The sequence below is a fragment of the Mustela nivalis genome, assembly GCF_964662115.1.
Source record: "Mustela nivalis genome assembly, chromosome: 1".
NCBI classification, from domain to species: Eukaryota; Metazoa; Chordata; class Mammalia; order Carnivora; family Mustelidae; genus Mustela; species Mustela nivalis.
In genome coordinates, this window is record NC_139020.1 from 185,268,734 (window position 1) to 185,282,867 (window position 14,134).

Genomic DNA, 14,134 nt, shown 5'->3' on the forward strand with positions numbered 1-14,134 from the left:
ATCACATGCAAGTCAACCTTAGCAAAACCTGAATAAGGGCTCATGTATAACTGCAGATGGCACTACCTAGATAGCCTCTAACCAGCTGCCTGTCCATGCATGATCTGGAAAGGAAAAGCCTTTACCAAGTATGACTGTTCCCTGGTCTTTGACATTTCACTTCTCACAGTATCTCAGGTTAGAGGCAGGACAAGAGTGGTCAGATTTAGACGTTCTATTGCAATGATTAACCACTATAAACACTACCTTTCATCTTTTATCTCATCCCCAAAAGGAGTCACACACTGAGGCCTACAGGTGGGGACATTTGCAACAAGGGGAGCAAGTGTCGTCTGGGTATCCATATCAGATCTAGATATAGATCTAACATATCAGATCTAGACATGATGAAGTGTTATGCTTCATCTCTTGGGCTTAAAAATTAAAGATGGTCATACTGGGTCCTACTCCAGGATGAGGAGACCAATACAGAAGAAAACATGTGGAGAAAGAGACAAAGAGATTCTAATTCCTTATTATGTTCCTAGCACCTAGGACAGCGCCCACACATTGCAGGTGCTCAAAAGTGTTTATTGATTCAACTGACTTTGGTCTCTAGCTGCTTTTCAAGTGAAGATTTGGAGCATCTCAGATAGAAACAGAGCCCCCATTTCATCTTTTATCCCGAACAGGCATCGCTACAGAATATGCCCATTGACATATTAAAGTTTGATAAAATCCATTTCTTCTCTTCTCTTCTATTTACCCTCTCCCTTTGCTGTTACCTCATACCATTTCTCTAGTTTTTTATTTTCATTCCAACTACCCTCTTGAGAAGGTATTTTATATCAGGACACTGGATATGCTGCTTGATTCAAAAGCATGCTTTTCTGCAAGTATTTTTAACTTCTCATTTCTATGTTTAGCTTCTCTGGGCTCCTAAATCTTGTGAAAGAAATTTTAAACTTGGCCAACCTATGCCAACATTCATAGTCTGGATCTGGAGCCAAGGAACATGAACCAAAGTAGATTAGGAGAACAAGCGAGAAGAGAAAGAGTTTTATAAAAGGAGGATTATAATTAGCAGGATTTAGTACTCAATAGGTTTGGCTCTTTCAATCAAAGAAAAACTAACCTATTCAAATTTCCATCTGAAATCTACACAACTATTTCAGAATCCCACTTATATAAAGATTCAGAGGATCCGATGGCTTGTGGATAAATCAGGTCGGTAGGAAGGACTCATGCATCCTGGTGTTCTGCAGATTGACTGGGAGAATAGATTGTAACCTGAATCTTTAATTGATCAAGTTTTATAAGAAGCCATGTTAAGAAGAGTTCACTTAACCAATCTCCTTTTCTTCTTCCGTGTGCAATCAAGGGGGTTTCTAATAGAAAAATTTGAGATAAGATTTATCTCTTGGTTATTGTCAGGCTGACCCCAATAATTAAAAAAAAATATATATATATGTGTGTGTGTGTGTGTGTGTGTATTTATGCACATATATAATATATTCATAAGAACTAAAGAATAATATATAGATATAGATATATCTATATCTATATCTATATCTATATATATATATATATAGGCAGGACATTGTCCATTCCTCAAATCTGCCTGCCTCTGCTTGGCTTTAATCTTGCTCTCCATGGTTAGGCAAGATGACAGCCTCACACCTATACTTTACCAGCTCAGTATTTCTGATCACCAAACCCACTCTAAGCTTCAGTAGAAAAACCCAAATTAGGTCACTGAGTCTATATCTAAACAAATTACTGAGGCCAAGGGGAGGGGTGCTGTAATTGGCCAGGCTGTTGTCAGGCACTCAGGGTGTGTGTGTGTGTGTGTAAGTGTGTGCATGCACACATGTGCCTGTGTGTGAGTATGTGTCTGTGCATGTGTGAGTGCATATGCCAAAGTGTGGGCAAAGTGTGGGCTGTAAGAGGAGACGATACTCCACACAAACATGACTGAATAAATTCCTCGCTGAGAGAAAGGATTCCAGGACTAGAAAAAGGAAACAACACCGACCTACTGCATAGGTGTCCTCCCTAGAAGATCAAATCTGTTTTTCCTTTTTCTTTTCTTTTTTTTTTTTTTTAAAGATTTTATTTATTTACTTGACAGACAGAGATCACAAGTAGGCAGAGAGGCAGGCAGAGAAGGGGGTGGGAAGCAGGCTCCCTGCTGAGCAGAGAGCCCAATGCAGGGCTCGATCCCAGGACCCTGGGATCATGACCTGAGCTGAAGGCAGAGGCTTTAACCCATTGAGGCACCCAGGTGCCCCTGTTTTTCCTTTTTTTAAAAGATTTTTATTTATTTATTTATTTATTTGACAGAGAGAGAGAAAGAGAGAGAGATCACAAGTAGGCAGAGAGGCAGGCAGGGGGAGGGGCGGGGGTGGAAAGCAGGCTCCCCTCTAAGCAGAGAGCCCAACGCAGGGCTCGATCTCAGGACCCTGAGACCATGACCCGAGCCGAAGGCAGAGGCTTAACCCACTGAGCTACCCAGGCGCCCTTGTTTTTCCTTTTTCTAATCTTTATATCTCCCACGCCAAGTATGACGCAGAGGCTCAGTACATATTTGTTGAATGAACAAACATAGAGCGACATGCAGTAATATGTACACCCATCCTTACAACAGAGACCAATGCTGTGTGCACTCGAAGGCAGGCAGTTTGCTGAATTCATGTGCGTCATCTTACAGCCCCCTTCCTCCTTTCTCTTTCCCTACCTCATCACGCACCGGCTCATTTCTCTCCCTGCACTCTTCTACTTAATTAATCTTAAAGCATTTCTCAGCTGTATTTCTTCCATGAAGGCTTCCTTGAGGATTAAATGCCTCAACACCTCCCCCGTTTTTGAGTTGCCATTGCCTTGGTTTTTCTGCGCCTTGCCCTTCATGAACCAAGTGTGGTTTAGAGCAGGGCCCTTTAATCAGACTGCTCACATTCAAAATCTCCTCCATTCACGTGTTTTGTCAGCTTGGGAAACTTCTTCACTTCCTTGTCTATAGGGGATGAAAGAAATAGTATCTCCCTCACAGGGCAAAGATTAAATAATACGATCGTCATAAAAGGCTTATTAGCATTGAGCCTGGTATAAAGCGCTCAATGAATACTGACTATGCTTATTCCTGATCGAATAAACAGTTGTGCTCCTGCAGTAGACAGGGGCGCTGCCGTGCACCATGCTTCCTTGACCCACCTGATTTTAGGCAGCTATTGCAGAGGCTGATAAACCTCCCACCTTCCCTCTCCGCGTTGAGGGCCTTCTTTGGCCCAAGGAAGCCTTCTCTGCTGCAAGTAGGCACAGTTGGAGGTGTACGGGAATTAACCTCTTGGATGTAGCCTTCGAACACTGGGGGATGAAAGTCAGTGTGTAAATGCTGCAGCCTCCCTGCTCTCTGGTCTTAGGATTCTCGGGTGTCTTCTGCACAGGTTCTCAGAGGATCCCTGGCAGGACTGAGCCTCCGTTGCCCACAATGGCCGGCTTTCTTTCCCCTTCCTTCCTTCCCTCCTCCCTTCCTCTTTCTCTCAATCTCTCTCTGCCTTTCTTTCCCTCCTTTCCTCACTCCCTTCCTCTCCCTCTCTCCTTCTGGCATTTCTTTCTTCTGTCTCACTTGTCCACCTCTTTGCTTCTGCCTCCTGGGATCACCTCACACATAAATTCCCAAGTCTTTGTCTTAAGGTCTGCATTGGGGGAATCCAAATTAAGACAGGTCCCAAGGAAAGCCAATTCTCAGTATATATTTACTTAGGGCAGGTCATATCCCTTTATTTGTAGTTCCTTATTGTTTGGCATGTTTTGTGGCCTGAAGCTCTGTAACTATTTGGTAAATAAATTATATATATAAATGTTTATATTGGGGTGCCTGGGTGGCTCAGTGGGTTAAAGCCTCTGCCTTTGGCTCAGGTCATGATCCCAGGGTCTTGGGATCAAGCCCCGAGTCGGGCTCTCTGCTCAGCGGGGGGCCTGCTTCCTCCTTCTCTCTCTCTCTCTCTCTCTCTCTCTCTGCCTGCCTCTCTGCCTACTTGTGCTCCCTCTGTCAAATAAATCAATAAAACCTTAAAAAAAAGTTTTTATATACGTTTATATTTATAAAGGATATATTTTGAGAAAAACTTCCGTATTTAAATTCAAGAGAAGGAAGTTCTATCATAATCACAGCTGATGAAATTAATTGCTATTTACATTGCTATTAGGTTCAAGTTTGGGATATACATGTACAAACACTTGAACTTCTTTTGGAAAATTTAGCCTCAGAATTGTAACTTGTGAAAATGAGCCATAAATTGGGTTTATTTATAAAAGTGACTTCACACTTTACTTGGTGGGTTTTACTCTGTTGAGGAATCACCCGTCTATTGAATGACTAGTACTAACAAGCAAAGATGCCAAAATATGAACTACGAGCTACAGAGTTGTGTGGTTTTTTTTTCCAATAATGTAAAAACTTCACACTATGTTACTGAAAAAACAGATGTCCTGGTGCAGAAGTAGAAAAGAGAGAAAAGGCCTTTGCTTTCTTTCAACTAAACAAATGGTTTATTCTTTCCAAATGCATATAGCTAGGCTCATGTTTGTTTTACGATTTACAGGTACCCTGCCGTTTCCAGAAAGGATTTGGCAACTGTTGAGCATATGAACAAGACAATGTTTAAAAAAGCGAACCATAGAAAGGTATCCTAATAATGTGTAAGATTAGGATTGAAGACTATCAGTTAACTATCACTATGGCAATGCCGCATATTAGTCACCTCTAAGCTCAGTGACTTAAAACCATCACTATCTATTCTCACACTGTGTCTCCACATTGACTGCAGGAGCTCTGCTGTATTCACAATCTTTCTGGGGCTAAGCATGGAGGGAGCACATCTGCAAGAAGGAGGCCTTCTCTTGCTGATACCAGAGGCATAGGAAGGCAAGGAGGGACATGCCGTGCCCACTGAAGTCTTGTTTGGGAATGGCATACATCACTTATGCACATCTTCCACTGACCAAAGCAAGTCATTTGCCAGACTCAGCATCAGTGAGGCAAGGAAATGCGTGCTGTCTCTGTGAGACTAAGGCAAAGGTAGCTTTTCAAAATACTGTTGGGAAAAGGGAATGAAGAATTGTGACCAGTAAGTTTGTCTACAACAGGGAATATTAATGATCACACTGCTGTCTAATGTCCTTATGTTACCCCGGCCTCTTTCAAGTCACCAACTATATTCTCATCTTTACACTAACTATTCTTTCTGCTTGGAATTACTACCCCTTATATCTCCTCACCTTCTATAATAAACTCTGCAAAGGCAATTTGCTGGCGGGGGGTTATTTTTTTTCACTGATGGTGGTTTCTTATCTTTTGCAGTCCATCGACTGCTCAAGTATTTGGATTTGTGCATCAAAGAAGTCTTACAGACCCAAACTCATTGTAAATTCTTAATCCTTTTGTCCATATGTTAATCTTATTCTGATGTCTCAAACCACAGCAAGCTTAAAGTAGTTGAGCAGGGAGATAAATTGTTTTGGAAGGACTGTAATCTGGTTTAAATTTATTCACCAGAGGCTCCATTTCCCTCCACAATAGACCCTGATTCGATCCTTAAACTATCTTGGGTTTACTGACAACCAAGGCTACATACTCCAGTGAAATGTCTTAGGATCCTGCACTATAGCTTTTAATTGTGCAAGATTATCCCATGTGGCAAGCACTACCTGTTTCTTTTAGGAAGCTCAGCTTATCCTAAGGACGGAGTTAGCATCTCACATCAAGAAGACAGATATTGATTCATTATAGCTTTGACTTCCCCAGTTTAAATTCAACACACAGAAGTATTTAAGATTTAAATCTAAGACATTATCTATGATAAGAAAGTGTCCTGACTTCATAGAATGTTTCAGCCAGGAGATATTCTTTAGTTTTCTGTCTTTAAGCCAACCAGCCTGCCTGCCTTCCTCAATAAACATTTCAGTGGTTTTTAGCATATTTACAGAGGTTAGTATATTCATACAGCAACGTACACCACTATCTAATTTCAGAACGTTTTGACATCCCCTGAAGAAGTCTTGCATCGGTTAGAAGTCACACTCCATTCCACCCATACTTACCGCTGGAAACTACCAGTCTACTTCATTTCTGTGAATGTGCACATTATAGTTATTAATGGTATCATACAATATGTGGCATTTTGTGACCAGCTTGTTTCACTTAGCATAATGTTTTCAAGATTCATTCATGTTGTTGAATATGTCACTCCTTCTATATTCCTGAATACCATTTCATCATACAGATATACCTCTTGGTTTACCTATTTATCAGTTGGTGGACATTTGGGTTGTTTCCACTGTTTTGTTTTCAGATATTTTATTTTATTTTATTTATTTAATTTATTTATATTTACTTATTTATATATTTATTTGATTTAATTTATTTATTTTATTTATTTATTTTTAAAGATTTTATTTATTTATGACAGAGAGATCACAAGTAGGCAGAGAAGCAGGCAGAGAGAGGGGCTGCAGGCTGCAGGCTCCTGCCGAGCAGAGAGCCCCATGTGTGGCTAGATCCCAGGACTCTGGGATCATGACCTGAGCTGAAGGCAGAGGCTTAACCCACTGAGTCACCCAGATGCCCCAAGTTGGCTATTTCCACTTTTGAGCTATAATGAATAAAGCTGCTAGGAACATTTGTATATAGGTTTTGGTGTGTATGTATGTTTTCATTTCTTGGAGTGTAATTGCTGGATCATATGGTTTAACATTAACACAATCATACGTTTAACATTTGGAGAAATGGCTAAATGGTCTTCCAAAGTGAATTGCATGATTAACAGTTCCACCAGCAAATATAGGAGAGAGCCAAGTTTCCCATATCATTGTCAATATTTGTTATTGTTTGTCTTTTTTATTTTAGCTATCCTAATGGAGTTGAAGTGATAGCTCAGTGTGGTTTTGATTTGCATTTCCCTAATGACTAGTGATCTTAAGCATATTTCCAGGTGTTTTTTGGCTATCCGTATGTCTTTGGATAAATGTTTATTTAAGTCCTTTGCTCATTTTAAAACTGAGATGTCTTCATGTTGTTGTTAGAGTTCTTTATATAGAAAGAGTTTTGTGTGTGTGTATACACACACACACACACAGAGAGAGAGAGAGAGAGAGTGTGTGTTTGTGTGTTCTTTATATATGCTGGATGCAGTCCTTTTTTGAGTAGGTGATTTAGAAGATTTTTCTCCCATTCTGTGGGTTGGCTTTTCACTTTTATTTATTTATTTTTAAGCTTTAAATAAATGTTTTTATTTTACAAAATAATCATACCTAAGAGCCATACATTAATGCCAAAGAGGATGCCAGTACTCAAAAAATAATTATGGGACTCTAATGTTGAACTTTTCCTGAACAAGTTATGAATCACAGTAGAAAAATCATTCAATTCTTTATCAGATCATGATGCTATTGAATCAAGACTATGTTGTTCAGTCTGATCATTTATATAATTCATTAAATATAATAAGAGGTATTAGTTACTACCTTTTGTCAGATACTATACATATCTAAGTTTTTCAAATTTTATTTTAACTACTTTTTTAATAGTGTCCTTCAAAACAGTTTTTTTAAAATTTTGATGAAATCCAATTTATCTATTTTTAATTGCTTATGTTGTCGATGTCATATCTAAGCAACCACTGCCTGACTAAAAAGTACGTAAAGATTTATTCCTATGGTTTCTTCTAAGAGTTTTATAGTTTTAGATTTTACATGGTCTATGATCTGTTTTGAGTTAATATTTTTACAGTGTGAGGTAGGGGTCCAACTTCATTCTTCTGCATGCAGATATTCAGTTGTCCCTGTACCATTTGTTAAAAAGATTATTTTTCTCCATTACTATGACTGGCACCCTTGTTGAAAACCAACTGAATGTATATGTCAAGGCTGATTTCTGTACTCTCAATTCTATTCCATTGGTCTATATGTTTACCTGTAGGCTAATACCCACCACATTTTCTTCTGATTTTTTCAAATAGAGAAATGCATTCCACTACTGCATTTAATAAGCTATTTAAGAGGGAAAAAAAGACCCAAGGGTCAAAAAATTTAATCAATTATTTTCCCCTCTGTATTTAATAACTGAAAATCATTTTCAGAGCCAGTAGAAGGAATAACAGATCATCATATCCTATTTAAAAAGCTCTTTTTTGCTGATGGATCTTTTTCCCTACCTATACAAATTTCCTGGAAGTTATATTTTTAGAATAACATTATCCATTCCTGCCTTTAATGTACATTTATTAAGGACCTACGTTTTGTAAGGATAGGTAATCCAAATGCTTCAGAAATGAATTTCTAAGGTTAATAACCATGTCTGTAACTGTGTATGTGAGTGTATATGTAGCGTTCTCATTTTCCACATCAACATTTTATGTATTTTACCGTAGGTCTGCCATTTACTGTTTCTGTACCCTCGGGCAAGTTACATAATTTCTTTGACTCCTAGTTTCCTATTACCAAGAGTATACTCTCATTGAGTTCTTATAAATATCAAATGAGAAACACATGTAAAGATTTTAGTAGAGCATCTGATACACAGAAGAACTTACTAAACCATTATTAGGTGTAACCTGCACTGGAAGAATAAGGAAAGCCCTGAGATTCTTCATATTCTCTCAGAACCTACTTTAAAAAAAAAAAAAAAAAAAAAAAAGCTTTAGCCATTAATATTAGTAGGAAATGTTCAAAAGGATCTGCTGACAAAATATAATTTTCAGGTGTTAAAGTGAAAACTGGAAAAGGACAATAAGTAATTCCTAGAGTGAAGGTTGTTAATTTTTCCTCCTCCTAGCTGTAACTTGGTTCTATACTCATATCAAAAAGTAGAAAAAAGGGTTGACAGAAAATCAGTTACCTAAATTTCTGATTTAGCCATTATTTGGTGACTTCTTCCAAGGTTGTTCGTTTCCTCTTTCTATTAAAAAGATGGCTCTCTAAGCAATTTAGCAAGGTAAAACAAACTCCTAAGATACATCGGCGATATGCATGTGGGTAAAATATTTGACAGCACATGTCCAAATGTGTTGTATTTGAATTTCAGCTCTAATTTACTGACAAATAAAAGTTTTCTAGTGTCTCATCTTCCACACTACTTATAATATAGTGTTGTTCCTTAAAGTAGTTTTCTAATGTGGATATTTTCCAAGAGAAGACCGTAGTGGATATGAGCCTCATTTAGGTTGTCAAGCACTCATTTTTCCTTCTTTTCCTAACAGGACCTTGATTTCCTTTCAGGGAATCACATCTTTTGGGGGATTGTCCTTCTTCTACAGAAGGGACATTCTCAAGCCAAGAGTTAAGTGTATGACTTATCTTAAACCAACTAGATTGTTTTTCTGGATTTTGGACCTTGAATGACATGATGTAAGGATAGGAAGAAGGGCTGAATTGAATCACGCCTATAGCAACACATGGACTCAACTATGTGTGAATTAAAGCCATTCCTTCATTTTTATTATACATGTGCCCGGTTTCCGGTATTTCCTAAGCCCAGTTCCTGAGTGTTCCCTTTCTTTTTGTGAACTTTTCTATGTCCTTCCAATAAATGATTTCACTTTCTTTACTCAAAGGCAGTTTCTGTTACTTGCAATTTCAAGAATTCTTGGTAACACGAAGTCTGCCTTCGGTCTTGCCCATTCCCAGACCCTCCAAAAGAAGCAGGGCTCTACAAGTGAGTTTTCCATATGTATTTGTTGACTTCTTTAATCTCCCCCAAAGGCTCACCCTTAGATTTTCTTGAAATTCTCCTATTCTTTTTAAGTCCCCAAATCTCTTAAGTGTTCCAGAACTTTCTTTCAAAGGATTTAGTAAGATCTTGTAGAATAGGAGAAAGTGACATTTGATAATGATAGAGAAAATCACAAAATCCTTCTTCCACTTCAATATCTATTGAAGACCTGCCAAACCCTGTCCTAGATGCTAGAAATACAAAATGACTAGGACAGAGTCTTGTTCCTTAGACAGCCTGGAGTCTACTAGGGGAGATAAAGCCCACAGAAATAACATTAATGCCATAGAGACTGTGATAAGAGCTATAATTGAGGTACAGATCAAGTGCTCTAGGAGCACAAAGGGGGGAAGATTAATTCAGGCTGGAAGGATTGGGGATTTCAGGGGAAGAGATGAAATTTCGAGCTAACTAATCCTACTGTAAGTGCCCCATGGCCAATTATCTCCATGAAATGGAGTTTGCAAAATTAAGCCTGACCTGTAGAAGTTAGTATGTTTTCTCTTAGCATGGCATAGTACAGTTTCTGAGGTTTATGTCTTCTTGGGCAATGTGCTAAATTGATTTGGACAGGACTGAGCAAATAAGGAAGTCAGACTTTGTTGGTCTGTGCCTTAATATGCCTGGGGGGCCTGGTCTTTGCATCTTTTTAGTCAGTGGGACTAAATGGCAACTGACCATGGCCTAGATTGGGGCTACTGTGTTTCTTAGTAGGCTTTAAATATGGTTTAAAATTAAATAACAGCTCCAAGGAGCTGCTTGGGCATATTTTCTTTAAATGGAGACAGTAGCAAGGATAGAACCTGCAAGTTGTTTTCAGCTGCCTTGAAAAAGATACTCATTTCATATTCTTTTATGTCCACATCTTCTTTTTTTTTTCTGCCCACACAGTGAAGGCGAATTTCTTCTTCATTTTACCAGAGAAAGGGTGCTCTGAATTCATCTAGGATGGACAATCAGTCTGACAGAACAGGCTTGAAAAACTTATTACTGCTCGTGGCCATACTTGTAGAGGTTTTGCGTGAAATGTTCCTTTCATGCTGGTAACCTCTAAAATGTGAGGAAGCAGTGTTATTTGGAGCACAAAATGTTGTGTACCTAGGTGACAATGAATTCATCTACCCAGCTAGAGAGAATATAATTGAAAGAGGAAAAGCCACTCATTTTTTTTTTTAAAGTTCTGTTTTTTCAAAAGAGTGGTTTAATTTGATCAAATAAGTAGCCCAATGACCCCTCCGCCCACCTACAAAATTCACATTCTGGACAGTGTTTACATTAGTCTTTCATCGGGCAAAAGGAAAGAGAAAGAATAGGAGGTCACTGCTTCTTATCAACCTGGGGAGAAAGATATTGGAAAACCTTGTTTTATTGAACCGTGTTGTGTGTGCACACACTAGCGAGGAACCTAGAGCGGTTCATATTCCCAGAAACTTCTTGGGAATGACATAACATTCTCATAGATATAAGCAGAAAAGTGAGAGAAGGCTTCATTAGGAAGCCTTCATTCTAATGCTGCCCTATTTTCCCAACATTAGGGTCCCAAATCTTCTGCTTAGTTCAGTGATCCCTCAGAACGTCCTCAAGATGCTTATCACATGTGAAAAGGGTGAACATGGAAAAGGCAGAGGGTCTTCAGACCTCTGACCCTTCATTTGTTCCCAGTGCTGACTGGTGCAAAGGCGACCTTTGAAGTTTGTCTGATAGGGCAGGGGAGACTTGGGCCCAATGAGTCCATAGGGATGCTATTATGGGTTGGATTGTGTCCTCCAAAAATATATATGTTGAAGTCCTAAACACCAGTACTTCAGAATGTGACCTTATTTGGAAACTAGTTAAGATGAGGTCATCCTGGAATAGGGTGGGTCCCTAATCCAACATGGGTGTTGTCCAAGTAAGAAGATGGCCACATGAAAACAGAGACACAAAGAGAATACTGCAGGATGAGGGCAGCAGAGGCTGGAGAGAAGCAGCTGCAAGCCAAGGAATGCTAAAGACTTCCAGCAACCACCAGAAACTAGGAAGAGGCAAGGAATGATTCCCCTGCAGTTTTCAGAGGGAGCATTTCCTGCTGACACTTGGATTTCAGACATCTAAGACTCTAGTACTGTAAGATAAACGTCTGTTGCTTGAATCCACTCAGTTTGTGGGATTTTGTTAGAGCAGCTCTGGGAAACTAATACATTTGCTTCTAACTCTCATATCCTGTGCTCTGTTGACCCCTGTGACACAGATGTGCAGTTTCCCGGACCCCTATACACCTGTCTCCTCCTCTTCACCATTAGATGTAAGGTTCCCTAGAACTATGCACATGTCCTAAGTTAACCATATGCTTTCCTACCTCCACAAATGTGTTTCCTTTCTGGCACAGCCAGGACCCAGGGTTCCTGGCCTGCTCATCATCCAAAGTCAGCTTTGACTCTCCTCTAAAGCAAGTGTGAATTAGTGTGTGAGAATAACCTTGTCCTCCCAATTGGTTTCTTTGTATCAGCCTCTGTTTGATGCTGAACTAGGTCATTGAATGTCTAATTTCTCTCTATATTATAATTTTAAAAGTGGAGACTCTGTTTGACTCCTTTTATACCTCTGAAAGTCTTGCTTCTCAATTATGGTCCTCAAACTAGGAGCATCAGATCACAGGATCTCTGTCCCCATCCCAGACCTCTGAATTGGAACCTTCATTGTAACAAATTCCAGTGAGATTATTTGCATGGCAAAATTTGAGAAGGACTCCCCTAGAGGACCTGGGGATACCAGCTACCTTAATTGAATACATGCTTCCCTTTTGCGGTATTACTGAGCATTTTTACTTACATTATTCCAAATTATTCATCTGAACAATTCTATTAACAATTCTGAGAGGTAGGTATTACTACTTTCCATTATATAAATGAAAAAATTAGAGAGAAGGTGGACTGGAAATTGTGGGGAGACCTCCTACCTCTTCTCCACTGGAACACACCTCCTGTGACTTGACCTACATAGTGGTTTTTCAGTCAACAATCGTAACTTCCCTGAGAGTTGCAATTTCTGGGGAACATCTGAGCATCTGTCACAGAGACAGACTTCTTTTTGCTATTTCAATACTAGTTGATGAACTCAGGTCTCTCCAGACACTACCTCAAACAGGGTTCCATGGAAACACTAAATTTGGGAAATACTACAAATTACACAGCTTTCCTGAATATTAATTATGCAGAGTCACCATTAAAGGCTTTATTACTTGACCTCAGTAAATATACCTACTTAACTATTTAACTCAGTTTTCCCCAAAGTTTATGTGGCTCCATATTGTGGTTGTGTAACAGCCATTAACATTCTGTGAAACACACTTTGGTTTAAAATGAGATGTTAATGACAAAGGGAGATGAGAGGGAGACTCTGTGAGAGAAAGAGGAAGGAGGTTAGGGAGAGAGGATATTTCTCTCCTGCTGTTAGCTTCCAAGTTTTCTCAAAATCAAAATCAGATATTAGCATGTGGGAAGGGAGCTAGGGACCAGCAAGAGCTTCTGAACCACTGGGAAGGATGGTTCATTTGTCTATGCATTATTTAATATCATAAAGTCCTCCCTAGAATCTTCTCTTCCAGGCTGTAACTCAAGACAAAGACCCTCGACAAAATTAAGTAGGATGTTAACTTGGAAGCACATTGGGAGGCTAGAGTGCCACATTAAATCATATTAACTTTTAAAAATGGACACTGAGGTCATGAGCTTCACACATGGGGGGCACAATACTACAAAGTAGCAGGATACCACCATGCAAAGAACATTAATTACCCATCAGGAGGTTGCTGGGAAGAAGCAGCAGGAAGGCTTGTGCACTTGGCCATCAGGGGAAATCTCTTTTCAAGGATACTTTTGCTCTTGAGGTGAAGGGCTGCGTCAAGAGCCTTTTTTGCTTTTGCTGGGCTCTTGATAGCTCTGAGGGTAGATTTATTTGGATTTTTGGTGCTGATGGAGAGCAGGTCTCTATCCACAGTGCTGCTCAGGACTCTGGCAAGCAATGTCACCATTCTCTGGAGGGTTTTTTTTTTTTTTTTTTTTTTTTTTTTTGGTGTATTTATTTATTTATTTGAGAGAGAGAACACGAGCAGGGTGAGGGGCAGAGGGAGAAGCAGACTCCCCACTGAGCAGAGCGCCTGATCTGGGGGCTTGATCTCGGGACTCTAGGATCATGACCTGAGCTGAAGGCAGTTGCTCAACTGATGAGCCACCCAACTGTCCCTCTCAAGTTTTTAATCAAGGTCACTCATCCTTTTCATGCAAATCTAGGGCAGCAATTGGTTGCTGTCTGCCTGCTTACAGTGGAAATGACAGGGTGGGGTTTTCCAGATATTTTTGTTATAGAAAGAAAAAGGATTTGAGATTGGCTGTTTGAAAGCAGAAA

At 39.5% G+C, this 14,134-nt stretch overlaps 1 protein-coding gene and 1 long non-coding RNA gene across 3 annotated transcripts in view; one reads left to right on the forward strand and one right to left on the reverse strand.

The window, feature by feature from the left end:
• Positions 1 to 14,134, reverse strand: part of SYNPR (synaptoporin) — a 314,225-nt gene that overhangs the window by 67,653 nt on the left and 232,438 nt on the right. The window lies entirely within an intron of this gene.
• LOC309862890 lies at positions 3,115 to 9,589 on the forward strand. The gene is made up of 3 exons (XR_014310775.1): positions 3,115 to 3,440; positions 4,584 to 4,665; positions 9,237 to 9,589. It is a non-coding gene; the product is annotated as an uncharacterized lncRNA (long non-coding RNA).